Raw genomic sequence first — 13,973 nt, forward strand, 5'->3', positions numbered from 1 at the left:
GTCATTATTAGACTGTTACATCACCAGGTCATTGTGTATTACTAAAGTATAATAACCCTGATAACAAATCATGACAACATTGGATAGGTAGATGCATGTAAACACACATGTATAGCATGTGACAACAGCAGGATCACATCAATGATAGCATCACATATGTGTACCTCTTTGAGACCCCAAGAGCCAATGCTCTTCACTGGGACCTCTTCATCTGCTTGACAGCTTTCACAGCTCTCTGTATCTGCGGACAGAAAAACCTCACACGAAACTTACTTCATTATACTCAAATTAGACCACACTGAATATTATGTTGCTATTATCTCCATCCTCACTTCTAGGGACAGGAACTACACAAGTACCTGCCCTATCCAGAATAATCTACTCTCTCTCTCTGCGATCTAATAGGGGTGTCAGTGGGCTGACTGTGAATGCTCTGAGAGACTCTGGGTTGATGTCAGTGATAAAGTGGTCTACAGTACTACTGCCAAGAGATGAGCTATAGGTGTCGCTACCATAGGAGTCTCCTCAAAGCCTACTGACTATGTACATACCCAGCGGTTGACTGAGCTGCAGGAGTTGTGACCCATTTTTGTCGCTTATGGTGTCGTATTTGTGCTTAGGGGGGTGTATGGGGGAGGGAATGCTGCAACCTCCTGGTAGATGTTTGTCCCCCTGTGTGCTGAGGGTGTCAGGTTCTTATCCAGTTCTGGCATTTAGGTCACCACAGACTAGTACATGTCCCTGTGCCTGGAAAGGATTGATTTCCTGAGCTGAGGTGTCGTGTCCTTTTCCCCTCTTCTATATATTTCACATTTGAGTCCATAAAGAGTACAATATGTGTCTTCTGTATGTCCTCAGTGGGTGGGGTGGGGTCCCCTGGGTTTGGGGTTCTTCATTTGTGTGTCCTGCTGTGATGTCGACGCAATGGTCAGTGTCTGGGGTGGACTGTTCTGCTGGCTTCTCTGCGGGGGTGGCCACCTCTGTAATGGGCTATTCTCTGTCACAAGACAGAGTCTGTTCCTCTCCTCCAGCAGCCTGTTCCTCTCCTCCAGCAGCCTGTTCCTCTCCTCCAGCAGCCTGTTCCTCTCCTCCAGCAGCCTGTTCCTCTCCTCCAGCAGCCTGTTCCTCTCCTCCAGCAGCCTGTTCCTCTCCTCCAGCAGCCTGTTCCTCTCCTCCAGCAGTCTGTTCCTCTCCTCCAGCAGTCTGTTCCTCTCCTCTACTGCTCTGTTCTTCTCCTGCTCGTTTTCCTTCTGATTTTGTCTACAGTTGCAGACATGTTTCTCTCCACCTTCAGCTCTCCGGGTCTGGTTGAGGGGTTGTTGTTGAGCTGGACTGTTTTTTGTGCTGACTCTCAATCTCCTCTCCTTCTCTCACTCTCTCGTTCATATTATGGGGACATACAGGGTACTAAGTGTGTAGAGGGTCATATATAATAATCTATTGATTGATTAATTGATTGGTTGAATGATTGATAAGGCCTGATGAGGTTATTCTAGTCCTATACCTCCATCGTGAGTTAGGAGGAGGAAGAGGAGGTGTGGTGAGCTTTAGTGGAGAAAGGCCTGTCCCAGTCTCCTCTCTATATGTACCACTAATGTAAATATCAAAACAGATACCAAACATTAAGAAACTATAAGGAAGAGAAGAGTAACTGCAATGAAATAAACCAGGGACCTGTGGAAAGAAGCCCCCTGATCTCCTCGTGTCTGCCAGCAGGGGAGGACACAACACCTCAGCTCAGGACACAACACCTCAGCTCCTGCTGTAACGGGTGGACCGAAGGCCGATTCCACCAAGCTCTGGCTCACCCTCACGTGTCTGAAGGACGCACTGTGGTCCTCTGACAACTTGTTGGTATGGAAACGCATGGAGACCACCCATCAGACAGTGGCCTTGATAGCTCTGGAAGCCCTGAGGTGGTATGGACAAAATAGAGCCTCGACCCCAGACAAAGTATCACCCACAACATCTAAGGTCCCGGCCTGACAGTGCTGCAGCGCCGAGGGAAGGGATCTCTTCTGGGCCCTGAAGGATGGAGGCGGAGTTGATTCGGAAGAGCAGGAGGAGGCAAATGTGATAAGGACTCACCTCGTTCCTGCACAAAGGAGAGAAGACCTATTTTTGAATAAAGGGACTTTTAAACCGTTTACATGTCTTTAAAAGATATACTCGTTTGAATTATAATGTGCACATTTGAAATGGCTTTTACAGATTGGATATGTTTAAAAGTACTTCTTTCTAAGGGGGTTTTATTGTTTTAATAACATGTACTTTTAACATATAATGTTTCAATGCAGGTTTTTTTAATGCATATTATGTCATTTTAAAGTGTACAAATGATTATGTAAAACCATGAGCGATTGCAATAACCATTTTTCCAAAATAAAATAAATCTGTTCTTATCAGTTTAATATCTGATATGTCCTCTATCTGGGGACAATATATTAAATGGGTTTTTCCACAGTGAAGTAGGTTATACATAACTGTGCCATTATTCAGAATTCTGATTGTGTGCCGTCATAATTAGCTTGTATGAAATTTGAAGCTTACAGGCTTCTGTAGGGCTAAAACCTGCCGAGCTGAAAACATGCGATTTAGAAGGGTTTGATTATATGCCCAGTCTTTTATTTTACAATTAGTATCAGCAACGATCTGGAGCCGTCTGTCAGTAATACACTCATACATTTATTTTAGCGAACATTTTGGACATGTAGCCTATTGTAATCATTATGGAACTATGTAGCAGGTTAAACCTGGAGCACGGTTCACGACGACTGCACTGTTGTCATACAGTTCCACGATTAGTGAGAATGAAAGTAGATTTGTAGGATTATAGTTCAACCACTATTGGACAGTTTTTCTCCACATTCCAATATTTCATGGATGGAACTTGAATATGACAACTTTCAGTATGAATCAAAACAGTGCATGTTTTATTCATCGATATACAGTATTTCGCGAGTAGATAGATGCTCTCCAACCCAATAGGCCTGTTGGTATTTTATGTGCATGATATGAAGTTTATTGTAGTGACTGACTAAGCTTAATTGTAAAAGTGTGCCTCAGAGCCATGTTTACAAAAGTGTATTATGCGAAGCGCACATTTAGTTAGGCAGCCAGGACCGTAGGCCGGGATCACTCCGTAGGACGCATTGTCAGTCTAGCTCTCACTGCAGTCCCAGTGCCATGGACATCTTTGAAGTTTGGCCTCTAGTAATTTAGGAGGGAACTTTATAAAGGCCTCCTCACAATGACCTTATCATGCAAGGCTCTACAGACAAATAAAAAAATATTAGGCTATTTTTATTTCATACATTATTTGTGTTTATGATGTACTATGTAATGAAGTCGAGTGGTTCAACATTACAATGCATTTTAATTGAACACATAGCGTGAACAAGGCGACGGTCGGTGGAAGTCTGGCGCCACCAAGTGGACAATTATTTTACCTGAGATATTTTGTAAAATATCAAATGTTATGTGTCAATATTGTTATCTGCAAATTGTTTCATACACCCCTATTTGATAGATTATTATTCCAGATTAGCTGTAAATCTGGTTTTATTAGATTCATTACGTTAGAGCAAGTCTGTCAATGATGCCTAGAAAGTGGTGCAAGTGAGAACAGGTGTTTTCTTCTGGAAGTTTTGTTGCATTTCCTTTGAAAACAGCTCATCTGTATTTTTGTACATCATTTTATACACATACAAACGGCATAAAAGCGTCAGGACCGAGTGGCTTCACCACCTTTCTAGGCATCATTGACAGACTTGCTCAAACGTAATGATTCTAATAAAAGTAACATCCGGTTAACTTCGTCTAATTTATATTTACAACGGAAGGGGGTGCACCGTTCCTGGAGGTACTGCAATACCAGGTCGATGCGTGGAGTGGACGGAGCAAGCCCCTATTCCATCTCCCTATTCCAAAAATCAATTTAATATATGGTCCCCAGATAGGGGACGTATCAGATATTAAACTGATAAGAACAGATACTACACTTGATCTTAGCCAAAAGGCCGAGAAGCGATACCGACAATGATTTCGGGAGGAAGGTGCCGTTCTCAGACACGTCAAATCCGGTAAAGGTTACACCAAAATGAGCTCTGTACACTTTACAACAAATATCAAAGATGATGCTATTTAAAATGAATGGTGACATAGACTGGGAGTTGATCAACGTCGGGAAAAGACACTTTTCACTGTTACAATGTAACATAATGGAAGGTTCCAAAGTGACGTGGACATCCGCCCTCCAATCGGAAACTAGACAAATCCTTATTGAGTTAAAACCAGATTTACAGCTAAATTGGAATAATAATCTAGCAAATAGGGGTTGGAGAAATAATGAATATTGACATAACATGTTATCTTTTATATAATATCTCAGGAAGCGTTGATGCCACAAGGGAACTAAAATAATTGTCCACTTGGTGGCGCCAGACTTCCACCGACCGTCGCCTCTCCTATGTGGTCAATCAAAACGCATTTGAATGTTGAACCATTTAAAAATATATATTTAACTAGGCAAGTCAATTCAGAACAAATTCTTATTTTCAATGACGGCCTAGGAACAGTGGATTAACTGCCTTGTTCAGGGGGCAGAACAGTAGATTTGTACCTTGTCAGCTCAGGGATTTGATCTTGCAACCTCTCAGTTACTGGCCCAATGCTCTAACTACTAGGCTATTTGCCGCCCCAGTTGACTTCAATACATACACCATCAACGCAAAAATAGCCTATGTATTTTTAAATCTGTCTAAGGCCATTGTGAGGAGGCCTTTATAAAGTTGCCCTCCTGAATTCCTAGAGGCCAAACTTCAAAGATGTCCATGGCACTGGACTGCAGTGAGAGCTAGACCGACAATGCGTCCTACGGAGTGGTCCCGGTCTATGGTCCTGGCTGCCTAACTAAATGTGTGCTTCGCATAATAAACTTTTGCAAACATGGCTCTGTTGAGGCACACTTTTACAATTAAGCTTACTCAGTCACTACAATAAACTTCATATCATGCACATAAAATGCCATTACGCAGAAAATACTGTATATTGATGTATAAAAACTACACTGGTTTTGATTCATCCTGAAAGTTAGGTTTAGGCTCCTACATGTTACTCAAATTTTCACTATACCCATCACGAGGTTGCTACAACCTAATTAAACTGCAGCAGTAAAATAACAAAGGCGAGGCTATATACAAGGGACACCGGTAAGTGAGGTAATATGTACATGTAGGTAGAGTTAAAGTGACTATGCATAAATAATAACAGAGAGTAGCAGCAGCGTAGAAGAGGGTCCATGACAAGGGTCAATGCATTAGGCACACTACTAACTACCCAACATCAGTGCCCGACCTCACTAATGCTCTTGTGGCTGAATGGAAGCAAGTCCCCCTGCAGCAATGTACCAACATCTAGTGGAAAGCCTTCCCAGAAGAGTGGAGGCTGTTATAGCAGCAATGTTCCAACATCTAGTGGAAAGCCTTCCCAGAAGGGTGGAGGCTGTTATAACAGCAATGTTCCAACATCTAGTGGAAAGCCTTCCCAGAAGGGTGGAGGCTGTTATAACAGCAATGTTCCAACATCTAGTGGAAAGCCTTCCCAGAAGAGTGGAGGCTGTTATAGCAGCAAAGGGGGACCAACTGCATAATAATGCGCATGATTTTAGAATGAGATGTTCGACAAGCAGGTGTCCACATACTTTTGGTCATGTAGTGCATGTTGAATGATAAATATTTAAGGCTGACAGTCTACACGTATTACAGATTCATAGAAAGCTTTAGAGAGAATCTGCGATTTATATTGCAAAATGTCTGGTTTAAGTATCAAGAGTTTTAGACATTATAAACGCCAGTTGCCTGTGGAATGCTTCATATCATTGGTGTTCAAATCATTTTTCCTTCTCAAATCAGGTGAGCCTGTGCTAGCTCGTGAGATCTGTTTTTTGTCGACAGCTTTGTCCAGCGTTACCTCAGACCCAACATTCAAAAGTTACTCTCTCACTCTTGGTGAGTGTATTCCAAATACAATACGGTCCCTGACCATCTCATCCTTGTTTGCATAATCACAGTCTTTCACAAGCAGACGCAGCTCTGTCACAAACTGTTCAAAAGAATCGCTAGCTCCCTGTACTTTCTCATGGAATTTGTACCTAGCGAAAATCGTATTGGTCTTCGGCGCAACGTTATGCTTCAAAACGATCGTAGTATGTTTTCAGTACCTTTTTTGATACGGCCTCGGTAAGTGTCCATGTGGTGTAAATATCTCTCCCTTTTTCACCGATCCAGAGGAGCAGGTATGTTGGACAATAATCCAACATCCTGTTACTTTTCAGACAAGGGATTCTCAGCAACTCAGCTTTCACTGTAGAAATAACATGTTAACATTTCAAACAAATACAATACCAAACCATTAAGTGAACTTTCAATAACAAGCTTACAGTCTGGAACTCTTTTAGGGCAGCGATCCGCCTACACCCTTTTGACATTTCACAGGTCTAGGGACAGCGCTGGGCTTGACCTCTCTTCCTGACCTTGTGCGATATGATGCTGAGCAAGCTTTGGAGTCAGTCAACAGTTCTTGTGGTGTTGCATGTGAGTATGGTGTATGTTGTGCTGTGTGTGTGTGTTTAGTCCATCACATTCTCTTTCAGAGGAACAGTTCATACCATCGGTGTGTTGTTCTTTTGTGTTCAGTAGGTGACGACGATTGCGGTGTGATCCTTCTGCAGTGCGGATGTGATATGAACTTTCTGCTGGCTTCCAGAGACCATGCTCCTGGATTCTGACTGACTCTCTGTCGATCAGTGGTGGCAGTGGTCTCGCTGACCTGTTGTAGTATCGCTTTTGTTGTTGTTGTCTCTGGGCATGTTTATTCATGCATTTCCTTGTAGCCTATGACCTCAGGTTGCAGCTGCTGGTTGGTGCTGGGAAGGATGGAGCTAAGCCTGCAGCTCATCAACAGCTGGGCTGGTGATTTGAAGTTGTCAACTGGAGTGTTGCGGTATTCAAGGAGACTGAGGTAGGGGTCTCGTCTGCTTTTGCTTTGTCCATTAATGATTTATCAATCTGCACAGATTTGTCAGCAAGGCCATAACTTTGAGGGTAATGTGGGCTTGTGATGACATGTGTCAACTCCCATGCTTTTGTGAAGGATTAAAACTCATTTGATTTGTAACAGGGCCCATTGTCAGATATTAAAGTCTCTACAATGCCATGCCTGGTGAAGCCTGATTTCAGCTTGTGTATCACAGCTGCAGATGTGGTGCTGTGAAGCTTGTCGAGTTCGAAGTATCTGCTGTAGTAGTCCACTGTTACGATGTAGTCCTCGTTGTTCCAGGTGAACAGATCGGTTGCCACGACCTGCCAGGGTCGGTCTGGGATACAGTGAGGTAACATTGGCTCTTTGGTGTTTGAGGGGCATCGTTCAAGACATATGGCGCATTTCCCAACAATGTCCTCAATTTGTTTGCAAATATTCCGGGCCAAAACAAAATGTCCCGTGCTCTCTGCACTTTTCCATGCCCATGTGTCCAGCATGGATCTTTGTCAAAATCTCTTCTCTGAGACTGGTAGGAATAATGATTTTCTCTCCTTTGAAAAGTATTCCGTTGATCTGTGATAGTTCATCACGATGGTTCCAGGATTCTGAGACGCTGTGAGGGCATTTTCTCCTCTCAGGCCATCCGTCCTGTATGACTTTCCTCAGCTGTGTGAGTTGTGAGTCCTTTTCTGTTTCTGCTTGGATCTCCTTCCGTTTTGTGTCACTAACTGGTAAGTTGCTGTACACTGTGTGCACTTGCATGTCCATGCCTTCACTGAGGCTGCTGTCCTTATACAGTGGGGAGAACAAGTATTTGATACACTGCCGATTTTGCAGGTTTTCCTACTTACAAAGCATGTTGAGGTCTGTAATTTTTATCATAGGTACACTTCAACTGTGAGAGACGGAATCTAAAACAAAATTCCAGAAAAACACATTGTATGATTTTTAAGTAATTAATTTGCATTTTATTGCATGACATAAGTATTTGATACATCAGAAAAGCAGAACTTAATATTTGGTACAGAAACCTTTGTTTGAAATTACAGAGATCATACGTTTCCTGTAGTTCTTGACCAGGTTTGCACACACTGCAGCAGGGATTTTGGCCCACTCCTCCATACTGACCTTCTCCAGATCCTTCAGGTTTCGGGGCTGTCGCTGGGCAATACAGGACTTTCAGCTCCCTCCAAAGATTTTATATTGGGTTCAGGTCTGGAGACTGGCTAGGCCACTCCAGGACCTTGAGATGCTTCTTACGGAGCCACTCCTTAGTTGCCCAGCCTGTGTGTTTCAGGTCGTTGTCATGCTGGAAGACCCAGCCATGACCCATCTTCAATGCTCTTTCAAATCAAATCAAATTTGTCACATACACATGGTTAGCAGATGTTAATGCGAGTGTAGCGAAATGCTTGTGCTTCCAGTTCTGACAATGCAGTAATACGAGTAATCTAACTAACAATTCCAAAACTACTACCTTATACACAAGTGTAAAGGGATAAAGAATATGTACATAAAGATATATGAATGAGTGATGGTACAGAACAGCATAGGCAAGATGCAGTAGATGGTATCGAGTACAGTATATACATATGAGATGAGTAATGTAGGGTATGTAAACAAAGTGGCTAGTGATACATGTATTACATAAAGATGCAGTAGATGATAGAGTACAGTATATACATATACATATGAGATGAGTAATGTAGGGTATGTAAACATTATATTAAGTAGCATTGTTTAAAGTGGCAAGTGATATAATTTACATCAATTCCCATTATTAAAGTGGCTGGAGTTGAGTCAGTGTGTTGGCAGCAGCCACTCAATGTTAGTGGTGGCTGTTTAACAGTCTGATGGCCTTGAAATAGAAGCTGTTTTTCAGTCTCTCTGCCCCTGCTTTGATGCACCTGTACTGACCTCGCCTTCTGGATGATAGCGGGGTGAACAGGCAGTGGCTCGGGTGGTTGTTGTCCTTGATGATCTTTATGGCCTTCCTGTGACATCGGGTGGTGTAGGTGTCCTGGAGGGCAGGTAGTTTGCCCCCGGTGATGCGTTGTGCAGACCTCACTACCCTCTGGAGAGCCTTACGGTTGTGGGCGGAGCAGTTGCCGTACCAGGCGGTGATACAGCCCGACAGGATGCTCTCGATTGTGCATCTGTAGAAGTTTGTGAGTGCTTTTGGTGACAAGCTGAATTTCTTCAGCCTCCTGAGGTTGAAGAGGCGCTGTCTGTGTGGGTGGACCAATTCAGTTTGTCTGTGATGTGTACGCCGAGGAACTTAAAACTTACTACCCTCTCCACTACTGTCCCATCGATGTGGATAGGGGGTGTTCCCTCTGCTGTTTCCTTAAGTCCACGATCATCAAATCAAATTTATTTATATAGCCCTTCGTACATCAGCTGATATCTCAAAGTGCTGTACAGAAACCCAGCCTAAAACCCCAAACAGCAAGCAATGCAGGTGTAGAAGCACGGTGGCTAGGAAAAACTCCCTAGAAAGGCCAATACCTAGGAAGAAACCTAGAGAGGAACCAGGCTATGTGGGGTGGCCAGTCCTCTTCTGGCTGTGCCGGGTGGAGATTATAACAGAACATGGCCAAGATGTTCAAATGTTCATAAATGACCAGCATGGTCGAATAATAATAAGGCAGAACAGTTGAAACTGGAGCAGCAGCACAGTCAGGTGGAAGTTGAAACTGGAGCAGCAGCATGGCCAGGTGGACTGGGGACAGCAAGGAGTCATCATGTCAGGTAGTCCTGGGGCATGGTCCTAGGGCTCAGGTCAGTTGAAACTGGAACAGCAGCATGGCCAGGTGGACTGGGGACAGCAAGGAGTCATGTCAGGTAGTCCTGGGGCATGGTCCTAGGGCTCAGGTCCTCCGAGAGAGAGAAAGAAAGAGAGAAGGAGAGAATTAGAGAACGCACACTTAGATTCACACAGGACACCGAATAGGACAGGAGAAGTACTCCAGATATAACAAACTGACCCCAGCCCCCCGACACATAAACTACTGCAGCATAAATACTGGAGGCTGAGACAGGAGGGGTCAGGAGACACTGTGGCCCCATCCGAGGACACCCCCGGACAGGGCCAACCAGGAAGGATATAACCCCACCCACTTTGCCAAAGCACAGCCCCCACACCACTAGAGGGATATCTTCAACCACCAACTTACCATCCTGAGACAAGGCTGAGTATAGCCCACAAAGATCTCCGCCACGGCACAACCCAAGGGGGGGGCACCAACCCAGACAGGATGACCACAACAGTGAATCAACCCACTCAGGTGACGCACCCCCTCCAGGGACGGCATGAGAGAGCCCCAGCAAGCCAGTGACTCAGCCCCTGTAATAGGGTTAGAGGCAGAGAATCCCAGTGGAAAGAGGGGAACAGGCCAGGCAGAGACAGCAAGGGCGGTTCGTTGCTCCAGAGCCTTTCCGTTCACCTTCCCACTCCTGGGCCAGACTACACTCAATCATATGACCCGCTGAAGAGATGAGTCTTCAGTAAAGACTTAAAGGTTGAGACCGAGTTTGCGTCTCTGACATGGGTAGGCAGACCGTTCCATAAAAATGGAGCTCTATAGGAGAAAGCCCTGCCTCCAGCTGTTTGCTTAGAAATTCTAGGGACAATTAGGAGGCCTGCGTCTTGTGACCGTAGCGTACGTGTAGGTATGTACGGCACGACCAAATCAGAGAGATAGGTAGGAGCAAGCCCATGTAATGCTTTGTAGGTTAGCAGTAAAACCTTGAAATCAGCCCTTGCTTTGACAGGAAGCCAGTGTAGGGAGGCTAGCACTGGAGTAATATGATCAAATTTTTTGGTTCTAGTCAGGATTCTAGCAGCCGTATTTAGCACTAACTGAAGTTTATTTAGTGCTTTATCCGGGTAGCCGGAAAATAGAGCATTGCAGTAGTCTAACCTAGAAGTGACAAAAGCATGGATTAATTTTTCTGCATCATTTTTGGACAGAAAGTTTCTGATTTTTGCAATGTTACGTAGATGGAAAAAAGCTGTCCTCGAAATAGTCTTGATATGTTCTTCAAAAGAGAGATCAGGGTCCAGAGTAACGCCGAGGTCCTTCACAGTTTTATTTGAGACGACTGTACAACCATTAAGATTGTCAGATTCAACAGAAGATCTCTTTGTTTCTTGGGACCTAGAACAAGCATCTCTGTTTTGTCCGAGTTTAATAGTAGAAAGTTTGCAGCCATCCACTTCCTTATGTCTGAAACACATGCTTCTAGCGAGGGCAATTTTGGGGCTTCACCATGTTTCATTGAAATGTACAGCTGTGTGTCATCCGCATAGCAGTGAAAGTTTACATTATGTTTTCGAATAACATCCCCAAGAGGTAAAATATATAGTGAAAACAATAGTGGTCCTAAAACGGAACCTTGAGGAACACCGAAATTTACAGTTGATTTGTCAGAGGACAAACCATTCACAGAGACAAACTGATATCTTTCCGACAGATAAGATCTAAACCAGGCCAGAACATGTCCGTGTAGACCAATTTGGGTTTCCAATCTCTCCAAAAGAATGTGGTGATCGATGGTATCAAAAGCAGCACTATGGTCTAGGAGCACGAGGACAGATGCAGAGCCTCGGTCCGATGCCATTAAAATGTCATTTACCACCTTCACAAGTGCCGTCTCAGTGCTATGATGGGGTCTAAAACCAGACTGAAGCATTTCGTATACATTGTTTGTCTTCAGGAAGGCAGTGAGTTGCTGCGCAACAGCCTTCTCTAAAATTTTTGAGAGGAATGGAAGATTCGATATAGGCCGATAGTTTTTTATATTTTCTGGGTCAAGGTTTGGCTTTTTCAAGAGAGGCTTTATTACTGCCACTTTTAGTGAGTTTGGTACACATCCAGTGGATAGAGAGCCGTTTATTATGTTCAACATAGGAGGGCCAAGCACAGGAAGCAGCTCTTTCAGTAGTTTAGTTGGAATAGGGTCCAGTATGCAGCTTGAAGGTTTAGAGGCCATGATTATTTTCATCATTGTGTCAAGAGATATAGTACTAAAACACTTGAGCGTCTCTCTTGATCCTAGGTCCTGGCAGAGTTGTGCAGACTCAGGACAACTGAGGTTTGGAGGAATACGCAGGTTTAAAGAGGAGTCCGTAATTTGCTTTCTAATAATCATAATCTTTTCCTCAAAGAAGTTCATGAATTTATCACTACTAAAGTGAAAGTCATCCTCTCTTGGGGAATGCTGCTTTTTAGTTAGCTTTGCGACAGTATTAAAAAGGAATTTCGGATTGTTCTTATTTTCCTCAATTAAGTTAGAAAAATAGGATGATCGAGCAGCAGTAAGGGCTCTACGGTACTGCACGGTACCGTCCTTCCAAGCTAGTCGGAAGACTTCCAGTTTGGTGTGGCGCCATTTCCGTTCCAATTTTCTGGAAGCTTGCTTCAGAGCTCGGGTATTTTCTGTGTACCAGGGAGCTAGTTTCTTATGAGACATTTTTTTAGTTTTTAGGGGTGCAACTGCATCTAGGGTATTGCGCAAGGTTAAATTGAGATCCTCAGTTAGGTGGTTAACTGATTTTTGTCCTCTGGCGTCCTTGGGTAGGCAGAGGGAGTCTGGATGGGCATCAAGGAATCTTTGTGTTGTCTGTGAATTTATAGCACGACTTTTGATGTTCCTTGGTTGGGGTCTAAGCAGATTATTTGTTGCAATTGCAAACGTAATAAAATGGTGGTCCGATAGTCCAGGATTATGAGGAAAAACATTAAGATCCACCACATTTATTCCATGGGACAAAACTAGGTCCAGCGTATGACTGTGACAGTGAGTGGGTCCAGAGACATGTTGGACAAAACCCACTGAGTCGATGATGGCTCCGAAAGCCTTTTGGAGTGGGTCTGTGGACTTTTCCATGTGAATATTAAAGTCACCAAAGATTAGAATATTATCTGCTATGACTACAAGGTCCGATATGAATTCAGGGAACTCAGTGAGAAACGCTGTATATGGCCCAGGAGGCCTGTAAACAGTAGCTATAAAAAGTGATTGAGTAGGCTGCATAGATTTCATGACTAGAAGCTCAAAAGACGAAAATTTCATTTTTGGGGGGGGAAATTGAAATTTGCTATCGTAAATGTTAGCAACACCTCCGCCTTTGCGGGATGCACGGGGGATATGGTCACTAGTGTAGCCAGGAGGTGAGGCCTCATTTAAAACAGTAAATTCATCAGGCTTAAGCCATGTTTCAGTCAGGCCAATCACATCAAGATTATGATCAGTGATTAGTTCATTGACTATAATTGCCTTTGAAGTAAGGGATCTAACATTAAGTAGCCCTATTTTGAGATGTGAGGTATCATGATCTCTTTCAGTAATGACAAGAATGGAGGTGGTCTTTATCCTAGTGAGATTGCTAAGGCGAACACCGCCATGTTTAGTTTTGCCCAACCTAGGTCGAGGCACAGACACGGTCTCAATGGTGATAGCGGAGCTGACTACACTGACTGTGCTAATGGCAGACTCCACTATGCTGGCAGGCTGGCTAACAGCCTGCTGCCTGGCATGCACCCTATTTCATTGTGGAGCTAGAGGAGTTAGAGCCCTGTCTATGTTGGTAGATAAGATGAGAGCACCCCTCCAGCTAGGATGGAGTCCGTCACTCCTCAGCAGGTCAGGCTTGGTCCTGTTTGTGGGTGAGTCCCAGAAAGAGGGCCAATTATCTACAAATTCTAACTTTTGGGAGGGGCAGAAAACAGTTTTCAACCAGCGATTGAGTTGTGAGACTCTGCTGTAGAGCTCATCACTCCCCCTAACTGGGAGGGGGCCAGAGACAATTACTCGATGCCGACACATCTTTCTAGCTGATATGCACGCAGAAGCTATGTTGCGCTTGGTGATTTCTGACTGTTTCATCCTAACATCGTTGGTGCCGACGTGGATAACAATATCTCTAT

At 44.0% G+C, this 13,973-nt stretch overlaps 1 non-coding gene and 1 pseudogene across 1 annotated transcript; one reads left to right on the top strand and one right to left on the bottom strand.

Annotated features, from left to right (window-relative positions):
* Positions 1-2,368: 2,368 nt before the first annotated feature.
* Positions 2,369-2,532, top strand: LOC116356411 (uncharacterized; annotated as a pseudogene).
* A 1,308-nt stretch (positions 2,533-3,840) lies between these two features.
* On the bottom strand, positions 3,841-4,031 carry LOC116356399 (U2 spliceosomal RNA). Its single transcript, XR_004204905.1, has one exon. It is a non-coding gene; the product is annotated as a U2 spliceosomal RNA (small nuclear RNA).
* Positions 4,032-13,973: the final 9,942 nt, after the last annotated feature.

The sequence above is a fragment of the Oncorhynchus kisutch genome, linkage group LG22 (assembly GCF_002021735.2).
Source record: "Oncorhynchus kisutch isolate 150728-3 linkage group LG22, Okis_V2, whole genome shotgun sequence".
NCBI classification, from domain to species: domain Eukaryota; kingdom Metazoa; phylum Chordata; class Actinopteri; order Salmoniformes; family Salmonidae; genus Oncorhynchus; species Oncorhynchus kisutch.